The sequence below is a fragment of the Canis aureus genome, chromosome 9 (genome assembly GCF_053574225.1).
Source record: "Canis aureus isolate CA01 chromosome 9, VMU_Caureus_v.1.0, whole genome shotgun sequence".
Classification (NCBI taxonomy): Eukaryota; Metazoa; Chordata; class Mammalia; order Carnivora; family Canidae; genus Canis; species Canis aureus.
Window position 1 is genome coordinate 51607177 of NC_135619.1, and position 20993 is coordinate 51628169.

General features: G+C 44.5%; 1 long non-coding RNA gene and 1 pseudogene across 1 annotated transcript; both read left to right on the top strand.

Moving 5' to 3' along the window:
• Nucleotides 1-1267: 1267 nt before the first annotated feature.
• LOC144320144 (uncharacterized) lies at nucleotides 1268-2960 on the top strand. The gene is made up of 3 exons (XR_013385715.1): nucleotides 1268-1380; nucleotides 1548-1837; nucleotides 2216-2960. It is a non-coding gene; the product is annotated as an uncharacterized LOC144320144 (long non-coding RNA).
• A 6298-nt stretch (nucleotides 2961-9258) lies between these two features.
• LOC144320145 (large ribosomal subunit protein P1 pseudogene) lies at nucleotides 9259-9653 on the top strand (annotated as a pseudogene).
• The last annotated feature ends 11340 nt before the right edge of the window (nucleotides 9654-20993 follow it).

Here is a 20993-nt window from a genome sequence, read left to right on the forward strand (position 1 = left end):
TAAAATGTATCCACAAAGAGTAAGTTTCAGAAAGCTTAAAAGCCATCACATGAACCATCACCAATACCCACACACTTTGAGAGCAAACCAAAGTTGAAAAGGCCAACTCTGGGAGTTGAAGATGGGAGGCATCTTCTCTGCCCCATAAGCACTGTTTGTTAATGGAGAACACCAGCCTTAGAACCCAGTGCTGAGAGATGAAGTCCTGGTGTCCTGGAAGGCAAAATCTCAAGGCAAGAATGAGATAAAAAGAAATCCATTGGACAAGTTGGAATGTAAGAACCAAGAGAGAGAGAAAAAGAGCTGTGAAGATGGGACCCTAGGAGAGAAGGAATAGGGTCAAGGAGGTAAGATGGGGACTGCAGAGGCCCCTTGTTTACCTTATGTCTATAGCCACATTTGCTACAAAGAAGAAAAAAAGTATTGAGAAAGAAAGAAGAAATGGGAAAATTACTCAGTGCTTTGTGAAGTAGCCCCAGGGTTGAGACCCTCCAGAGGATTAACAGAGAGCCAAATGCATCTACCCCCAAACATTAGCTACATTCTGCATCTCGACACAGCCATCCTTGAAGCTTGTCCATATGCAGATCCTCAGTGGGTTTGGGATTGTTTCAAAAGTACTCTAAGATCTTAAAGCTGGGTGACCTGGATCTTAAAGCTACTGACACTGTTTCCAGGCTTCTTTCTTGATATTGAGAATGTTTTGGGTTTTCTCCCCAATGTCTTTTCTGATAGGCTACTAAGCAGTCAACATCTCGTGTCCACCATCATTAGCTGTCTCTGAAATCCACCAAAACCCATTCAAAGTCAACAAAAGCTCCAACTTGTAAGAGACATGGGCCATGCAGATGGGACAAGAGCACCAACTGCAGGAACCTTGATAATGCCCATATGACTTCCCCATCATTACTTAATTTGAATCACCTCTGCACCCTAGAATAATAAAAGTAGCTTTTTAAAAACTGCCAATGCCTAGGACCCACCTAGAACCCACCCTACACCTCTGAAAGCAGAATATCGGGGTATAATTCCTAGGAATAACATTATTTCAGTGGTTCCCTGACTTTACTGACTGCTGGAATCATCTGAAGATATTTTAAAAATGCTGATGCCAGACTCTCACCATCAGACAGTCTGATGTAAATGGTATGGGGTGTAGCCTGGGCATTGGGATTTTTAAAAACTTCTTTGGGACCCAACATGCATCCAGGATTGAAAAGTAATGCTCCACCTTAACCCTTTCTAACCGCATTCCTGTTTTCAACACCTAGCCTTTCAGTGGCTTTTAAGCAGTGTGCTCTCAATATTTCTTGGTTTGATTTCTCCTGCTGAAGTCCTGCTGTCTTCTCTCCTAGAATACAACATGAAATTAGTCCTCTGGTAAGTAGAGTGCCTGGAACACCAGCTTGGGGACAAAGTTCATTCCTTGGTGGCCACAGTCTACCAGCTCAAGTGTTATAGAGAGGAAGGAATGAGAAGCAAGGGCTTCAGATGAGGAGGAAGCTCTCTGCAGGCACATGAGGGAGTCTTTTTCTTCTCCCTTGCAGAAAGTCATTGTGGCACGTGGACAAGAAAGTATTAATAACTTTTCTAAAGAGGTACTTCTCCAAGATTTGGTGTTTCACAGACCACAGCCAGTGCTCTCAGTTCTACAGATGGCCAACTTCTGCATTTCAGATAGCAGCTTCCAAAGATAGCTCAACTTGCATCCCTAAAGCAGAAGACCCAGCTATGGGGAAGGGAACCATCAGAAGAATCTCTAAGCCAGAGGTTAAACACCACCACCCACATGTTGGTCAGGGGCAAGAAGACCCACCACCAAGCAAAATCATTGCAGGTAATTGAGACTTTTGAAGTAAAATTAAAGTAACAATGTTACAAAAAAAAAACAAAACAAAAAGTAACAATGTTACAGCATTATAAGAACCAGGGCTTCATGGCAAGCCCACAGTGACAGCCATGGACTGAACATCCCACAAGAGATATATTTTCTAGATGGGGTCCTGGCTCTGCCCTGCTACCACTTACTGGGTAAACTTGGACTGGAAATTATGCTTTCTAGGTGTGACTTCCTCTTTTGTAAAATGTGAAGCCAAAAGACTGAGCCTTTCTTTGACTTCTTATAAGTCTGTCCAAGGAGAAATGGAGAAGTCACAAGCTTGCAAAGGTGATGCCACCATGTCATTAACAGGTGTGCTCCACTACTCTCCTTTAGGGCCTGCTGTCCTGGCTGGGGATCCAGCAAGCAAGGCTGAGCTGTCTGCAGGCTGTGACTTCCACAGCTCAGTGACTAATCAAAAAGACCTCTCCAGGATGAATGGTGTAAGTAGGATAAAAGCATGTGTTAGATTCCTAGCGCTGCCATAACAAACTGGAAGGCTAAAACAAGAGAAATGTACTGTGTCGCACTCTGGAAGCCAGAAGTCCGAAATCAAGGTATCAGCAGGAACATACTCCATCTGAAGACTCTAGAGGAGAATCCTTCCTCATCTCTTCTGGCTTCTGGTTGCTCCATGCATTCCTTCACTTGCGGCTGCATAACTCCCATCTCTGCCTTTGTCTTTGCATAGACTTCTCTCTGTGTCTCTCTGTCTGTCTCTTATAAGGACACTTGTCTTTGGATTTAGGATCTTCCCAGATAATCCAGGATGGTCTCAGGTCAAGATCCTTAACTTGCAAAGACCCTTCTTCCAAAAAAGTTCACATTTACAGATTCCAGGGGTTAGGACTTCAACATATCTTTTGGGGGACACAATTTAAAGCAATACAGCCTCCAAATAGAGAAGGGTAGAAAGGTGTACAAAATCCTACCCATGCTTAAATCTCAGGTCATCATCTTGCAATGTATACAAATACTGAATCATTATGTTGTGCATCTAAAACTAATGTAATGTTATATATCAATTATACCTCAATTAAAAAAAAAACAGCCTAGGTTAAATGTCATCTTATCCAGAAAACTTTGCCACTTCTCACCAGATATTATTGTTGCCACTCAGATATTATCCCCACTGGGCCATCTAGTTATTCTTGCACTGTTCATGCCTTCTCTTTCTACCTTAGACCACTTGCATCAGAATCACCTAGGGGCTAGTTAAGGAATACAAATTTCTGACCTCCTTGCTCCAGCCCCTATTACCATCCCTGCTACAAAACAGACTTTCTGGGCATGGGGTCCTGGCATGTGCATTTTAGGTCATCTCCTGGGAGAGTCTGATGCCCCAGAGGTTTGAGAAGCCCCATGGTATGCCATGAACTCTATGACCTGTTCTTGACTGGGTCTCTAGATGTCTTACATTCATTTAAGCTGATGGGATGCACGAGTATGGACCTGACGTCTGAATGCCTGAGTTCTGCTGCCCACTCCCTGTGTGACTTCAGGCTGTTTACCTAAACCCTCTGTACTTCTGCTTCCCCGTGTAAATGAAGATAAGCATAGTGCCTATTCATTAGGTTGTGGGGAGGATTACGTGAAGTAGAACATCTGCAATATAGAACGTATGTGTCGGGCATATAGGATGCACTCAGTGAACTTACGTTGTCATGAAACAGAACAGGTTGCCAGTGGCTTCTTTCTTCCACTGAATTCCAAGATCCCTCCTTCTCAGGAACAAACTGATCATCCCACCAACATCAATCACTCCTAATGTTTATTGAGCCTTTTTCTTTTCCATGCACTGTGCTGAGCTCAGCACATGCTTTATCCCATTTCACCTGCACAATGATGGCATTAAGGCAGTTGGTATTACTACTATCTCTCATTTTATGGCCAAGAAAACTGAGAACCAGATGGGTTAAGATATTTCCCCAAAGTCCCACAGTCAGTGAATGGTGAGGTGTGGATATAAAGTATCAGCTTGGGTCCCTGCTCCCACTGTTTCCCTGCACTTCTTACCCCACCCCACCCCATGCAGGGCATTCCCTGTACCCTCGTCAGGCCCAGCTATCTCTCTGAACCAGCTTCCTTTTTTTTAAAGATGTTATTTATTTATTCATGAGAGACACAGAGAGAGCGAGGCAGAGATACAGGCAGAGGGAGAAGCAGGCTCCACGCAGGGAGCCCCATTTGGGACTCCATCCTAGGACTCCGGGATCATGCCCTGAGCCAAAAGCAGATGTTCAACCACTGAGCCACCCAGGCGTACCTCTGAACCAGCTTCCTAAACCACCCCCACAGTTTCCCCACACCAAATCCCATCTTTTCTGATCCTTCTGAGCCGTGCTTCCATGCTTTGCCTTCTTGGTATGGGGTCCTCCAAGAAAATGTCCTCTTCTCAGAGGTATTGAATCAAGTCATGTTTCTCCTCCATCTTCCTGGAAGTTCCTTCAAATCTCACATCTATACCTAGGGTCTCCCAAACCTAAATCCCTCCCCTGCCTCTCACACACACAGCCACTTGGACTGGTTTCTCCTGCAACCTCCACTACCCACTGGGAGCCTGCCTCCTTCTTCCTTCCTTGCTTCTGTAGCTCCTTCAAGTGGGAGAAATCTGTAGGCCTGGATGTCAGGAAAGCCAACAACCAGTCAACCTTCAAAATGTCCCTCCCATCTTCCCCTAAATCCCAGGTCTCTTGGCCACCCCTAGATCTTCCATCAGCCCCTGTTGGAGAGGGGCCTTCTACCCTGTCCCACTCTGCTGCCCGCCCTCCCACTTCTTGTCTCTGGCCAAGGGCATGGGGCCACTATCAGGCACACAGGCCTTATCACTACGTAAACACTTCCTCTTTCCCCAATACTGGTTCTCACACAATAAGTAATCAGGGTAAACTTCCTCTGACAATTTACTGAGCAAACACTCACTGTGCCTCTGCCCTATGCTAGGGCCTGTGGGGAACCCAAACCTGGTCTCCACCTTGAAGAGCCTTGAATCTGGTTGAGCTGAAGCACAGAACTATCAGATGCTCTGATGCTTTGTGGCACAGTACACTTGGGTTCTAATCCCATTTCTGCTATTAGCTGTCTATGCCTTGGAACAAGTTACTTACCCTTTCCAATCTTGAGTGCCCTTAGCACTGAAATGGGACTAACACTACCTAGGTATGCTGCGAAAGTGAACTAAGATAAGATTCATAAAGGACCTGGCAGAGAGCCTGAGATAAAGACATTAGTTCCAGAGTTCCTGGGGGAGGTGGAGGGGGAAGGGTCTGCCAAGAGCCTCAGGCTTCCTTCAGGTGGGGGAGGAATGTGGTTATAGGAGTGGCTACCTCCAGGGATTGAATTCTGCCTTGAAAGCAAACACTGGGAAGAATGGCTTCTTTCTCCCACACTCTAGTGAGGTTTAGGAGTAGATGTGGTGCCATCTTTCAGGTGTAAATTGAGTGGTACCCGCATATAACACAGTCCAGACTTAGTCAACGAGAACCATTAGCGACTTGAGTGTTGAGAACACAAAATGTATAAATACGTTTTGTGTGTATGTATGTTAGGTTAGGCATCTGCCTTTGGCTCAGGTCATGATCTCGGGGGTCCTGGGATTGAATCCAGTGTTGGACTCCTTGCTCAGTAGGGTGTCTGTTTCTCTCTCTGCTTCCCCCCACCCTATGTTCTCTCTCTCTCCCTCTCAAATACAATCTTAACAACAACAACAACTAACCCCTTGGTTTAACTAACGGGGGCTATGAGGGTGAGTGGGTGGGGAGGGGCTAGTTACAACATGTTCCTATGCAACAGCAAGAGAACCTTACAGGATAAACTGATTTCCTATGTAAGTGCTAACTGTAGGGGCACAGCCTAAAATGAGAAATCGCTGAAGGCCTTGAGTAGTTGGGAAATTTCTCACCGTTGACTGTGCATGCAGAGTGTCCAGGCCAAGCAACCAGCCATACAATAAGACAGAAGAGTAAAAATAGTTCCCTCTCTCTGCTCCTCCATCAAAACATGTCAGCAAAATGGACCACCTTTTAACCTCCATACATTATTCTTTCTTAATACTGCAGACTTGTTTTGTGCTCTGGTCGGGGTTTGTAGGAAACATGGGGGAGGCACAAAGTGCTAGGTGAAGAGTAGCAGGAATTGTAAAGTTGGCTCCTTAACTCAAATGGGGTGACGTGGGGAATGGGGTGATGCTGATTATCCCTCCACTGAAGGAAGATTCTAGAGAAAGATACCAAGAGGGAGCCCAGTGCAGTGGTGGATAGAGCTTCAGCGTTGGTGCAAGGCTGACTCAGTTTTCCTTGGGCCTTTGGCACTGACCAGCTGTGTGAGCTTGGCCAAGTTAATTTACCTCTTTGAGTCTCAGCTACCTAATCTCTGAAAGAATAACAACATCTGTTTCACAGAGTTTTTGTGAGGACTATAAATTATGGAGCACAGAGGCTGCCAGAATGGAGGTGATAAATTTCCCACCCCTTCTCAAGCTTCTAAGAATGCTCCAGAAATACAAGACTGGTCATATTTAGTGTCTGGCCCCCTCACCCCTGCCAACCTGTGGTTAAATTTATGGTTAGAATTTAACTACTTATGTGAAAGCCCTTTCCAGTGCTCAAATTCTCTGGTAATACATGTGGACTGGGTTGGGGAGGACACTCATCACTTTACCTTCCTTCCAGGGAACTTGGTTTGGAGGTTGTGCTCTGAGTTTCACATGTAGTGCCCCTGGGTGTGAGGATCTGTTAGAGAATGGGGCCCTGCAGGGGGTTGAAGGGTATGCCCAGAAGCCTGACAACCCCTTTCCTTTTCTTTTTTTAAATTAATGTATTTATTTGAGGGAGAGAAAATGCACGGCACAAAAGCAGGGGGAGAGGCTGAGCAGAGATCTCCACACAGGGCTCTATCTCACCACCCTGAGATCATGACCTGAACAAAAATCAAGAGTCTGAAGCTTCACCAACTGAGCCCCCCAGGAGCCCCCTGACAACTGGTTTCCTACCAGGGCTCCTGCATCTGCGTCCACGTTCCTTCCCTCCCTTTGCTGAGATTTGCCTTAGCTTATGGTGAGCGTAGTAAAGGGAGTGGAGGGAGGGGTAGTAATTGGATGTCTGACCCAGTGATTCTCACCTCTGGTTGCGTGTAAAATATCCTAGGAAGTTTTGTAAAGAAAATCCTATAAGCCTAGCCCCCATCTATGAGATTCTGATTCTCTTGGCCCATGGCAGTGGCTGTGGATCCTTGGAATTTTAACCATGCCTCCAGGTGATTGTAATGTGCCAGTGGGGGTGAGGACCAGTGTTCCCCAGGCTGGTGATTGCCCTCACCCCCAGGAATTCCCATACCTCTGGGCTGGAGCCGCTCTGCCCTCCTTTCTAACTCTAGGAGTCCACATGCCTGGTATCATGTGTATGTAGTCATGTGGACTTGCTTCCATCCTGGCCTTCTGTAATTCACTCTGAGGCACAGCAGCCAGAGTGGTGCTTTTTAAACCTAAATCAGGGATGCCTGGGTGACTCAATGGTTGAATATTTGCCTTTGGCTCAGTGTATGATCCCGGGGTCCCAGGATAGAGTCCCGCATCAGGCTCCCTGCAGGGAGCCTGCTTCTCCCTCTGCCTGTGTCTATGCCTCTCTCACTGCCTCTCTCATGAATAAATAAATCAGATTTTTAAAAAATAAATAAATAAACCTAAATCAGATCCCATTCCTTCCCTGCTTCAGCATCTCCAGTGTGTCCCATGTCAATCCCAATACCTCACCATGACCAACAGTGCCCTGCTGTTCCCCCTCTCATTTCCACCCCTCCTGGAACCAGACACTTTCTGTTTCTCAAAAGCACCAAGCTGTCCCCGCCCCCTCGGGGCTTTGCACTTGCTATGCCCTCTGCCTGGGGTGCTCTAGTTGGTGGCTGGCTCTGCTTCATCCTCTGGGCCTCAGAGCTGTCCTTTCCAGAGAAGCCTTTGCTGAATGGTCCATCTGGTCCTTTTTCTCCATACCTGTGGCTTTCTATCTCATCCCAGGGAATACCCTCCTACTAGAGAATGAGCTCTATGAGAACAGGGAACTTGTATAACTGGTTTATCACAGTGCCTGGCACAAATGGATTCCCAGTAATTATTTGTTGAACAAATGAGTGAATATGTACATAGAATATGTTTACACATTTAAAATCAAGAATTTTGGGATCCCTGGGTGGCGCAGCGGTTTGGCGCCTGCCTTTGGCCCAGGGCACGATCCTGGAGACCCCAGATCGAATCCCACGTCGGGCTCCCAGTGCATGGAGCCTGCTTCTCCCTCTGCCTGTGTCTCTGCGCCTCTCTCTCTCTCTCTCTGTGACTATCATAAATAAATAAAAAATTTAAAAAAAAAAATAAAATAAAATCAAGAATTTTTATGTACATATTTCCTGTATAAAACATGATCAGAGATCTGGAATGGAAATGAATGGAAGGTATTAGGGAAGAGAGCATCAAAGGAGAAGGGAAAGGAACATTTAATGAACACTGACTTAGTACCAGGCACTGTTCTGGGACTTTGCATACATCTGATCCTCATAACAAACAATTGTTAACAAAATTCCAAGGATCTGCAGCCAACAAAAGAATTAGAATCTTGGAGATGGGAGCCAGCTTTATTGCTCCCACTGTACAGATAAAGAAACTGAGACTAAGTTACTCCAAGTTAAACTACCAACAAGTGTCAGAGCAGGTTATAAACCCAAGTTTATTGGACTCCAAGGCAGGCTTGTTCATTGCATCATTCTGGAAAGAGAAATTACCTTCATCCTTACCTCTCTCTACTCTCAGGGAGTAAAAAATCTCTGGTGAATGTGGACCCAGATAGCAATGGCTAATTGGTGACTGGAGCTAATTTAGCAGAGGGAGCAGAAGAGATAGGAAAGGAGAGAGAATTTATTAATAGTCTTGCCACTAGATCAATTTAAAATCAACTTAAAATCTCATTTCTTAATTTTATTTGTGATCAGTTAAGAATCTGTACTCCTTTTCTATTGTTAAAAAGAAAAAAAGTATAGTTTGCTTGATTTAAGTTCTCAAAACCTCCTACATATGAGCAAGATTCCCTGGGTCATCAGAATGTCCTGAGGGTACAAAGAACCTTTCTGAACATCAAAATGCATAAACCAGAGGGTTATATTATATAAACCTAAAGGTGTTTGGCCTCATTGACCACCATGGGCTAGTTTGTTTGGGTCCTCGATCTTAAACTTCCAAATCTAATTTCTAGCCAAAGGACTAGAATATACCTTTAGAATATGCTTTAAAAATATCCCCAGAGCTTTCCTCAGGAGCCGCCAAGGTGCTCGGTCCTTCCGAGGAAGTTAAGGCTGCGTTGGGGTGAGTCCCTCACTTCATCAGGTGACCAGCACCACACCCGGCAGCGCCCGCTCAGCCCTGGCCCTCCCGATGGCCTATGTCTTGGAGCTCACCTGCATGGCCTCAGCCCTCCTCCTGCACGACCACGAGGTGATCGTCATGCAGGATAAGATCAATGCCCTCATTAAAACAGTGGGTGTGAATGTTGAACCTTTCTGGCCGGGTTTGTTTGCAAAGGCCCTGGCCAACGTGAACATTGGGAGCCTCATCTGCATTGTAGTAGCTGGTGGACCCAACCCAGCAGCTGGCGCTGCACCAGCAGGAGGTCCTGCTCCTTCCACCACGGCTGCCCCAGCCAAGGAGAAAAACGTGGAAGCAAAGAAAGAAGAATCTGAGGAGTCTGATGATGACATGGGCTTTGGTCTTTTTGACTAAACTTCTACAAGCTGCTCAATAAAAGCTGAACTCTTAAAAAAAAAATCCTCAGAGGGGCACCTGGGTGGCTCGGTCAGTTGGGATTCCAACTCTTGATTTCAGCGCAGGTCATGATATTGGGGTCCTGGGATGGGCCCTGCCTAGGGTTCCCTGCTCAGCAGGGAGTCTTCTAGTCCCTCTCCCTCTGCCACACACCCCACTCGTATCTGGACTCTCTCTCTCTCACTCACTCAAATAAATAAATAAATAAATAAATAAATAAATAAATAAATAAAATCTTTAAAAAAAATCCCCAGAACTTGGTTTATATCCAGATTCTCTATAATCTTAGTCTTTGGCAACCATTTCTGCTCTGAGCCACAGAATGCCTTTTGTTATTTTTAAATGAGTTGGTTCTCAATTAAATCTGATCAAAATACATCAAACTGTCTAGCATGGGAAATGAGTTAGACACCCTCCTTGCCCATAAAATGCAAATAGCATAATAGTAGCTCGCAGGGATTGTTGTATAGAGGCTTAAGCTTAGGGAAGAACCATCAAGTGAGATATAAACACAATGTGGAGAATCTGTAACATAGGATGAGAAGTTTGCATGCTTCGTTCTGTAGATGATGAGCTGTATTAATTAGAGCTCTTTGGTTTCAGAGGCAGGAACCAATTCTGGGTTAACTGAAGAGAAAAAATGGGCAATCTGTTGGAAGGACACTGGGGAGTTTACAGAATTGAAGGAAGAACTGACCAGGCTAGAGGGGATCTCCAGAGGATGAACTCATGACTCAACCTCAAACCTCCCATCCCTGAATCCCCATTGAAAACGCAGATTTCCAGAAGTATCTGATTGGCTTAGCTTGGGTCATGTGCCCACCTCAGAGGATTTGGGATTGATTGTCCTCCAGAATTTTGCAGAACAGGAAAAGGGAGACGGTTCCCAAAGGAGGATATACTGGCCAGGCAATATGCTCTAGTAGCCACTGAATGCTTCTAAGCATAGAAATGATGTGATTAACATAGATCACATGTTCCTAGGTGTTTGAATCAATAAGTTCGTTTGATCCTTACAACAACCCAGTAATGTAGGCACATTTATTAGTTCCTATCTTTAAAAAATGAGGAAAATTGCAGTTTTGAGAGGTTATATGACTTTTCCCAAGAGGGAAAGCTCTTTTTGAACACTAAACTCTGTTTCTCCTTCCCATATGCTTTTTCTATCCTTTATAGTTATTGGTTTGGCTCTAAACTGTTTAAAGAAAGACCGAGGTAGGAGATGGGTTATAAGCTGTTAGAATCACCCAACATGGAAGAAGGGAGCCAGGCTAGGCCAGTGGGAAGAGGAAGGAAGCAACTAGACGTGAGGCACAAAGCTCAAAAAGTAGTTTGCGAACTAGACTGAGCATTAGAAGCATTGGACACCTTGTTAAAAACACCAATTCTGAGATATCATTTCTGACCTGAACCAGAACGTGGCCTGGGTGGTGATGGAGAGTAAAACACACACCCATACTATGGTGGTAATCATTTTGCAATATGTAAGTGTATCAAATAAACACATCATACACCTTAAACTTACACAATGTTATATGTCAATTATATCTCATAAAGCTGGAAAAAAATTAAAAAAAACACACACCCATCTCCGATATAGGTGATTATTCTATAGCCAGCTGGACACTGGTCTGTAGACGGGTGTTTAGAAATCACTGACCTATTAGACCCTTTTTTCTAAATGTCCTCTAGTCCAGTTTCTTGTCTTATCTCCCTGCTGTTGCAGTTAAGCATTATCAAGGTATAGCTTTGGAGTAGTTGCAATTTGTACTCATTACATTTAGAGTCATATATCTGCAGTATCTCTTCTGAGGTCTGAGGAATGAAAATAAGGACAAAGAGGTAGGGTGGCTCCTAGCTGTCCCTTTATTTGGTCAGTGTGTCTGAGGCTTGTGGCTTTTGACAGGGACCCTTGGGAGATGACTTTTCCAGCTTTCCCTTTGGGGAGAGTAATCCTGGGTTCTTACCCTCCCTTTCACTGCAGTAAGTCTCCATAACAAACACACCCAAGTCTGGTATTTCTGAACTTATGGCTCTGTACTGAATACATGCTGTTCCTGGAGCCAGGCTTATTTTGCAGTTTCTCCTTCCCACCCCACCCTTTGGTGCCACTGATGGGCTGATCCAGCCTTGATGTGTGATAACCTACTTGCAGGCTCTGGGTGTTCTCTCTGCAGAACAGTTTAGACTTTCAGTAATATCTGGAATTAAAAGGAATAGTGGTCTTTGGGTGTGGTATCTGGTACAGATTGGAGAACAGGATTTTTGGTCTCAAATGCTCCTGCCCCTATATTTACAGTGAGGGGATTCACAAGAATGAGTCACTGGGAAAGAGTTTCCCAAACCTCAGTCATTTGAATGCCATCCTCATGGTTTTGGCCAAAGCTATGTGCCATCTATCTGTTATTTACAGAGTATTTTTCACAAAATCAATTAACATGTTCTGCTGGAGTACTTCCTATCCACTCTAACTCTAGCCTTGCCATAAACAGTAATGTTTGTGAATAATTGTTTATGAACAATTAATGTTATGTAAATCATCAAGTCACTGATTCATGAAATCGGGTCTGATATACTACCTGTAAATTTTCTAGTATACATTAAAATAAATACACATCTATTAGCATTGTGTAAATATTCACCTGGGTATTATCTAAAATCCTCCCATAGAGGGAGATATATGTGTCATTAGGCATATATGTATTACGCTTTGGGAACATTATTACCCTAGAAAAGCCCATGTGCTAAAAGACACGTGGCTCCAGACCCCTCAATTCATCGCAGTTTGGATGTCAAGCATGAGAATATTTCTTGAGAGTCTATTTAGTGAAAAAGTATGCTTTTATATCCTCTTGCTGCCGAACTTAGCCCTGTGTTGGGCTCTACACTCAGTGTGGAGTCTGCTTAAGATTCTCTCCCTCTCCCGCTGCCCCTCCCCCCCACTCAAAGAGTAAAATCTTTAAAAAAAGAAAAAGGAAGTGAGGAAAGAGCACAGAAATGGACCTTGAGAGAAGATTAAGAGTCAAGTAAGTGGAGAAGATGAAACACCTTTTCAGGCAGGGCCCTGTTGATGAAACGGCAGAGAGAAGGACTGTTTCTTGTTCATATCTAGACCTCTCTGACCTGCTTGGGAGGTGCTCCACCCCTGTGCCCCTGTTACACTAGGCACTTCTGTCCATAGCATATGAAATAAGAAGAAGGAAACCGCCTTTACCCTCATTCCCACAGGAAGACAAAGACTCAGGAAGAGGTTCATCTTGACTTAATGGCTAAATCTGGTAGATCCTTAGATGTGGTGACACCAAAACTTTAGCCAAAATCCATCAGCTGTTCAAAGAAGGTCTGGAGCTGGGGGAAATGGAACCACTGTGTATATAATAAAGGGAGAAACGGGTTGGCTCCTGAGAGGCAGAACGAAGTAAAGCAGTGCAAGAAGGGAAGTCAAAGAGGAGAGGCAGAGAGAACCAGTGTCACAAAAGTCCTCAAAGGAGAGAGATGTTGAAGTGCTATCAGGAGGACTACAGGGTGCATGTCTCAAACCTCAGTAAGATCTGCTATTCCCACCACAGCACAGTGAGTGACTTTTTTTGCCAAGGCAGGCATGGGACTGAGCTCCAGATCTGGACTTTTGTGGGACAAAACAGGGCCCCTTTATCAGGATGGTGAGAAGATTCACAGACTGATCTAATTGAGGTGAAAAAAAGAATGTGGCCCCAGAAGTAACCATGATCATCAGAAACCTACAAGAGATCAGATAAAACATGGGTCAGTATGAGACCTCTCAAGGTGTGCAATGACAGCGGTGCACAGGCATGCCTCCCAGGGGCTCATGAGAATGAAGATTCCGTTTCTGCCCCAGCCACAAGTCTCTGGGAACTTTGGCTGCTGACCAAGGCCTGCCAGTTAGGATTCCAAACCTCCATGTACATTCCTAGCTCCTGTAGAAGGCAGAATTTCTGAAATGGTCTCCCACCTCACACCCATAGATTTCCTAATACTCTGAACCCTTGAATAGGATGAGAGATTACCTGTGGTTGTGGTATATTATATAACACAGGGAGATTATCCAGGTGGGCGTGGTCTAATCTCCTGGCCCCTTGAGAGAGGAGAGCTCTCTGTGGCCAGCAGCAGAAGAGGAAGTTAGAGATTCAGAGCACATGGGAGATGTGATGTACTGTTGCTAGCTTTGAAGATGTAACGGGCTGCTTGAGAAAGAGGGGGCACTGTTTGGGAGCAGAGGTGGACCCTGGCTGGCAGCCAGCAAGGAACCAGAGACCTCAGTTCTACAGTCACAAGGAACTGGGTTTTGCCAACACCTGGAGGAGTTTAGAAGTGAGTTCTTTCCTGGGGCCTCCAAATAAAAGCTCAGCTTATAGATACCTTGATTTGTGGGAACTTAAGCAGAAAGCCCAACTGCACCTACTAGACTTCTGACCTACAGAAGTCAACTGCCAGCTAATACATGGGTGTCATTTTAAGCCACTAAGTTTGTGGCAATTTGTTATGCAGCAATAGAAAACTGACAGTGTACCTCTCACCTCCTGCCTGATGTTGACCTTGGCATCACCTCCTGGCTCTATGGGACTCACATACCCTTTTATTTATAGGATGCTTTAGCTGGGACCTCTTCCCTTAACCCCTCAATATTTGTTGTATTCTACTGACCCTATTTGAACACAGACCTAGGTTCCCTTGGACTGTTGCATCTGGAGGGATCCTTGAGTGGTGAGTATAAGGCCTCTTTTCTCCATTTGTTTGGGTAATTGCAATCTCTAACTGACCTGGACTGGAGTCCCATATCTAATGGGATGGTGACATTTATTACCCATATCCTCAACACCTAACACAGTACCTAGCATATAGTTTGTGCTCAATAATATGTGTTGATGATGCTATAGAATACAGAGAGAAGGAAATCTCTGGATCATCCCCACCAAACATTCCCAGTGTTTGGATGTTGTAGCCATGTTACCTCATATGTAATTCTCAGGAGACACCATGGTCTTCTTTGCCTCAGAGTCCTCTGTTCCAACCTGCTTTTCCTCCACCCTCATCCCTTGTACTTCCTCTTTCAAGTGGCTAAATCTTATTCTTCAGGTCTCACCTCAAATATGATATTCTCTGGAAATCCTTTGGTCCCCAGTTCAAGATTAGGCCCTTTCTTGTTCTCCAGCAGTGCCCTATCATTGTAGATGCCTTTGTTCTGTGTGTGTGTATGTGTGTGTGTGTGTTTTGTTTTGTTTTTTAAATAGGCTCCATGCCCAGTGTGGAGCACAACCAGGATGGAGCACAACGCAAAGGGTACAAGATGGGGTTCAAACTCACGACCATGAGGTCAAGACCTGAGCTGAGATCAAGAGTCGAATGCCCAACTGACTGAGCTACCCAGGTACCCTACAAATGCCTTTGTAACTGTAATTATCATTTTGCTTGTCTGGAATTCCTACTAGGCTGTATGCTCTATGATAGTGAGATGTGCTTCCTTTTCTCTTCCAAGACTCAAACAACCTACATAGGGTAGGCTCTCAATAAACATTTGTTGAATGGGCATGCTTCTTCATCATCCAGGGATCCTGTCAAAGTGCAGATTTTGATTCTTAGACCCAAGTGGGGCCTGAAAATCTGCATTTCTAACAAGCTTCAGGTGATGCTTCTGCTGATGGCCCATGAACCACACTTTATTTTACTTAAAGATTTTATTTATTCATTCATGAGAGACACACACAGAGAGAGAGAGAGAGAGAGAGGCAGAGACACAGGCAGAGGTAGAAGCAGGCTCCATGCAGGGAGCCCAACGTGGGACTCTATCCCGGGTCTCCAGGATCACAACCTGGGCTGAAGGCGGCACTAAACCGCTGAGCCACCAGGGCTGCCCCATGAACCACACTTTACGTCGAAAAGTAAGAGTATAGGCACTCCCACCATTGCCCCACTCTGACGAAAGATTTGCATTTAAGAGAAGCTAGATAGGGTTGAGGGAGCAAATAATGGTCACAGGTCAAAATTTCCCCTGTCATTGCAAAGCCAGCTGACTCATTTGCAGAGATGAAGCCAATAACCTTGGCCTTATTAGCAACTGAGCTAATGGCCACCAACCAATAAATAACAACATTTGGCTAATTTGCATTTCAAAATTGTTTCCTTCTCCTGCTCACACTCTAGGGCAGGTGCTAATGAACCATGAAATGTCTAAAAGCATTGGCAGCAAGCAGGAAAAGGGGCAGAATTGACCCATGCCTGAAGAATAATAGTCCTTAAAAATCAAGAGCTACAAAATGCATTTGCAGTGGTATGATGGGACCCTCTCAACCCCCTTCTCTCATCCTGAGCATCCATACCCTGTAGAAGGTCTTTAGGGAGAGAAGGAAGAAGAAAAGGAAAAAGGAAAGTAAGAATCCTAAGGAGCCTCTGGCTGAGTGATCATGCTATTCCCTACCGAATCTTTCTGGTTGATATCCAGGTGTTTGGAAACTGTAAATCATGTGCTCACTTAGGTAGGTAGTTCATCAGCTTCCATCATCATGAGTCTCACCTGTAGCACAGCGAAGGTGTTTTGGAACATTCATGAAATGTTTATAAACAACAACAACAACAAAAAGTTACAAAATGCAATGTGGTATCCTGTACACAGAAAATCCTGGAACGGAAAAGGGGTATTAGTAGAAAAACTGGCAAAATCACAATAAAGTAGAGAGTTTAATTAGTAGTGTGCTAGTATTGGTTTCTTAGTTTTGACAGACGTACCGTTAGGAGAAACTGGGTGAAGGGTCTATAGGAACTCTCTGTATTATCTTTTCAACTTTTCTGTAAATCTAAAATAATTCTAAAATAAAAAGTTTATTAAAATAATCAAGAGCTAGACTGTATAGTTTTCTTTACTTTTTGTAATAATAGTATAGTTTCTGAAAATGTAGAACAATTGCCATTGATTTAACAATAGAGATTTGGAGGGCAGCCCGGGTGGCTCAGCGGTTTAGCGCTGCCTTCAGCCCGGGGTATGATCCTGGAGACCCAGGATTGGGTCCCGCGTCAGGCTCCCTGCACGGAGCCTGCTTCTCCCTCTGCCTGTGTCTCTGCCTCTCTCTCTCTCATGTATCTCTCATGAATAAATAAAGTCTTTTAAAAAAAATTAGAGAATTGGAAATGTGTGTTCATGGGGGGGAAAAATCATCCAAAACAAAGTAGCATTCGGGGAAGGAGCCAGAGGGTGGCTTGTCCAAATAGCCAACCTGGCCAGGTAGCATACTGGTAATACGTGCATTCCAGAAGTGCTTTGCCACATATCATGAATTCAAGATATTCTGAGGGCTAGTTCCTCCTAATTCCTACCTTCATTTATTTAGCATCTCAGGAATTTCTTCCATTCTTGAGAAGCTCCTTATTCCATACTCAGGGCTCAGGGTGTCTTTTGTTTATTTGTTTGTTTGTGTAACAGTGCTATCTTACAGACTTGGCTGTGGTATCACATTTTGCCTCAACTGTGTTTCCTTATGTACTAGAGACTCTAAGCCTGCTGAGGCCACAGTACTTGAACTTCATTCACTATGATTGCATGAGCAGCACCTGATTCCAAGCTGTGCATATTGTGGTAGCTTAGTAATTATTTGTTGGATGGATGAATAAAGGACGTCCTTCAGCATTTGAAGTAAATTTCTGCCTGAAAACCATGAATTTTCTGACGATATTTCCTTTTGTGTGTGTGTGTGTGTGTATATATACATATATATATATATATATATATATATATATGTATATCCCTTTGGTGGAACTTGATGGAGCTTACTAGGTCTTCAGGTCTTGTAAAAAACATATCCACAGGCCTTTTCCAAGTCTGGTGAATTCATGGGAAGTCATGCAGATGCTATCACATCTTATGGAAACCATAGCTTTGACCAAAATAGTCCACAGTGAGTACTCTGGTCTTGGGAAGCTGCTTCCCGGGACCTACATGGAGGCCCAGACTCTGAGGTGACCATATGGGTATAAGCAGAGGCTGTGCAGTCAAAGATTTGTGTACTTACTGCTTTTGCTGTACTGTAGTGCCTACTTCCCTAAGGAAGCTGCTTGGCTATCACTCCAATGCGGTGGGAAAGGAGTTCAGAGTTCATCTACTTCCTGGAAATCCTGTGACCCCTGCCAGGCCAATGGCCTTCATGTGGTTTTTAAAGCTTGGAGCTGGAGAAGGGGCTTTTGCCTTTGAGAACATGGAACTGGGAAGATTTTGATGCAAGGATAGCTGTCAGCCACCTTCTCTGCTAAGTGGAAAAGATCTACAGGAGAAGGTGCCTTGGGATATGGAAATGGAGAAAGAGGGACCTAACATCAATATTTATGTCTGGATCTAATTGTCCTGTAGGCCACTTCAACCCCCTGAACTTCTCAGTTACAAGAGCCGAAAATGCCTTTTTTTTTTTTTTCCTTAGCTGGCTTGGGTTTCTGTCAGTTGCTGTGGAGAGTTCCATAATCCTGGAGAGAATGTGCAACTCTCTTTCCACACCTCATGGGACCAGTACCACCAGCTCAGCCAGGGAAGCATCCACCTGGGCCCCTGTTTGGACTATGTGCTGGGCAGAGATTGCCAGCAGCTCTCCCACAGCTCAGGCTCTCCCTTTCATGGCATGATTCTGTCCCTGAGGTGGTGGCACCTCACCCACAGACTACATATCCTAACCTTTCTTACATTTAGCTGGCAATACGTGATTAGCTCTTACCAATGGAATGTGAGTGGAAGTGGCACATGTTGTTTCCAGGCTGGAAGGCAGTTAAGAAGCAGTGGTTCCTTGTCACTTTCTCTTTTGTGCTACTGACTAGCTGGGTAAGGAGAATTTCAAGGCTAGAGCCATAGGAAGGAGCCTGGGTCCTGCCTTTGGGCCAGAAAAACTCCCATTTGACTGTTATATGAGTGACAAACTTTTATTATGTTCAGCCACTAAAATGTTGGGATTTAAATTTAAATCTTAAAAAAAAAAGTTGGGATTTGCTTGTCACGGCAGCTAGCATTACTCTAACTACTACACTTTTAAGAGCTGGAGCCAGATTGAGATGAAGATCTTGTTTGTTTGGTTTTTAAGATTTTATTTATTTATTCATGAGAGACACACAGAGAGAGGCAGAGACATAGGCAGAGGGAGAAGCAGGCTCTTCAAGGGGAGCCAGATGTGGGACTTGATCCTGGGACTCTGGGATCACACTTGAGCTGAAGGCAGATGCTCAACCACTGAGCCACCCAGGTGTCCCTGAGTTGAAGATCTTGTAAGTAAGAAGAGTCATGAGTGAAGCTTAAGAGAGGGAGGCCAAAAGATGAAATGGGAAAAGCTGGACTCTGTAGTTAAGCCCAAGGGATGATTTCAAGGATGGAAACTGGAGACAAAGTTGAAGCAAACGGGGAGGCCATGGGAGAGATAGTAAGTGAGGAATATGAGCAGAGACAGATCCAAAGAGAGAGGAAACCAAGCAGGGGTACCCATGGATCAGTTGTATGTCTGCCAGCAGCATGGAACATGGGTGGGTCTTCTAGGTTGAGAGGGGCAGGGGCAGGTGGGAAGGAAGCACAGGTAGCATGGGGGGGATGGGATCAGGTACTGGGCCAGGGTGAGGAGTCAAATCCACAAACAGGAAATCAGTCAATGACAGTAGAACTTGGGAATACGTTGGGATGTAGAACAGGAAACAGGTCAAGGCAAGTGGTTTAGAACTAATGGCTGAGGTAATTTGGAAGTCTCATTCTCTGTGGAGTCTTGGGATGAGCCTGGTAGGTAAAGTAAAGGAAGGTGGGGATGAGACCAAGGCCAGGGCTCATGCCTGGCCTAAGGGGGTGGCTGCTGCTCAGCCCTGTGGATTATTGCCATGTGGACATGCAGCCATAAGGTCTTCAGGTCTTCTAATTTTTTTCAAGAAAAGCAGGAAATCCTGATTTTTTTTTTTTTTTGGAATCTCTTGATTTTTTTTTTTCTTCAAATGCTGGCAACCAATTGAAAAATTTTTAAAAAACACCCTGCAGGCCAAATAAAACACATTCACAGGCTGAATTGGCCCACAGGCTGCCAGCTATTAGCCTCTGGCTTAAAGGAAATGGGCAGAACCAGACTCATGTAAAAAAACAACAACAACAACAAAAAACAAAAAACATGAAAATCATTCAGAGTTTCACTGGATTGCCAAGCACCACAGGAAACTAATAGAAGAGCTTTGAGACAATCACCCACAAAACACAATACATCTGGTCTTCAGAAAAGCTATGGGCTTCTGGAAGTTGCCAGAGTTGTACCTTGTAGTTCCCCAAATCTGTTGCAGTTTCCTCAAAATTGAATCCATAGCTCTGATATGAAGTGAGCTCATTTTCTTTCATCTCTCTCTCGGGTGCGCCAGTTTTTGGGGTAACTTTCTTTTCTGAAAGCCATTGACTTTATTTTGACAGCTGCGTTTCCAGTAAAAGCACTTGAGTGAAGGCAATTTAGAAAAAGAGAACTGGAGCCAAGTAAGAGTTTGGCTAACTCAATTTTATGATAGGAAATGCTTCCAGGCCAAAAAACCTCAAAAAGTGTTCAAAGGTTTTCAAAGACTGGATCCAACTAGTTCAGTTTATTAACCTTGGCCCCTGTCCGAGCCAGGGTCATGCTCAGAGGATGTGGCAAATGCAGAATCTGATTATTTTTTAAATGTGGTCTCTTAGAGGGTATGTATTAACATGACTGGCAGCTGAACTCTTCATTGGTGCTCCAATTTAGACTCTAGCTCAGGGCTTTGCACATCCCAAAGCCTGTTGGGCCAGGACTGACATGTTTCCTGAGATGTGGGACTTTCAGGACTAAAACTGGGACAATCTTGGGCAAATGAGGACACCCCCCCCCATCCAGAGGATCTTTTCCTTTGCTCAGAGTTCATGCTATAAAGCATTGACAGTTTCTTAGACCTGAAACTAATATAATATTGTATGTCAATCATACTTCGGGAAAAAAAGACGTTTGGACATTTTTTGGTTGTCCCTTAAAAGACAAAACCAAAACCAAAACCTCTCCCCGCCCTCAACTGTAGAGGTGCCGTGCTCTCTTAGTTTTCTTTCTATTTCTCTAATTGTTCTTAGTCATCCCCTTTGGCTGCATTCTCTTCCACCTCCTACCTCTCAGCTCTGAATTGCACCTCAAGGTCCAGCCCTTGGGCTTCTGTTCTATTTTCTGCCATCTCGGTGGACTCATCTTAATGTGGAAGATTTCCACATTTAGATCTTGAGCTCATATTCTCACCTGAGATCCAACCCTCCAGCTCCAACAATTTCACCAACATTTTCCACTGGGACATCCTTGATCATCCCAT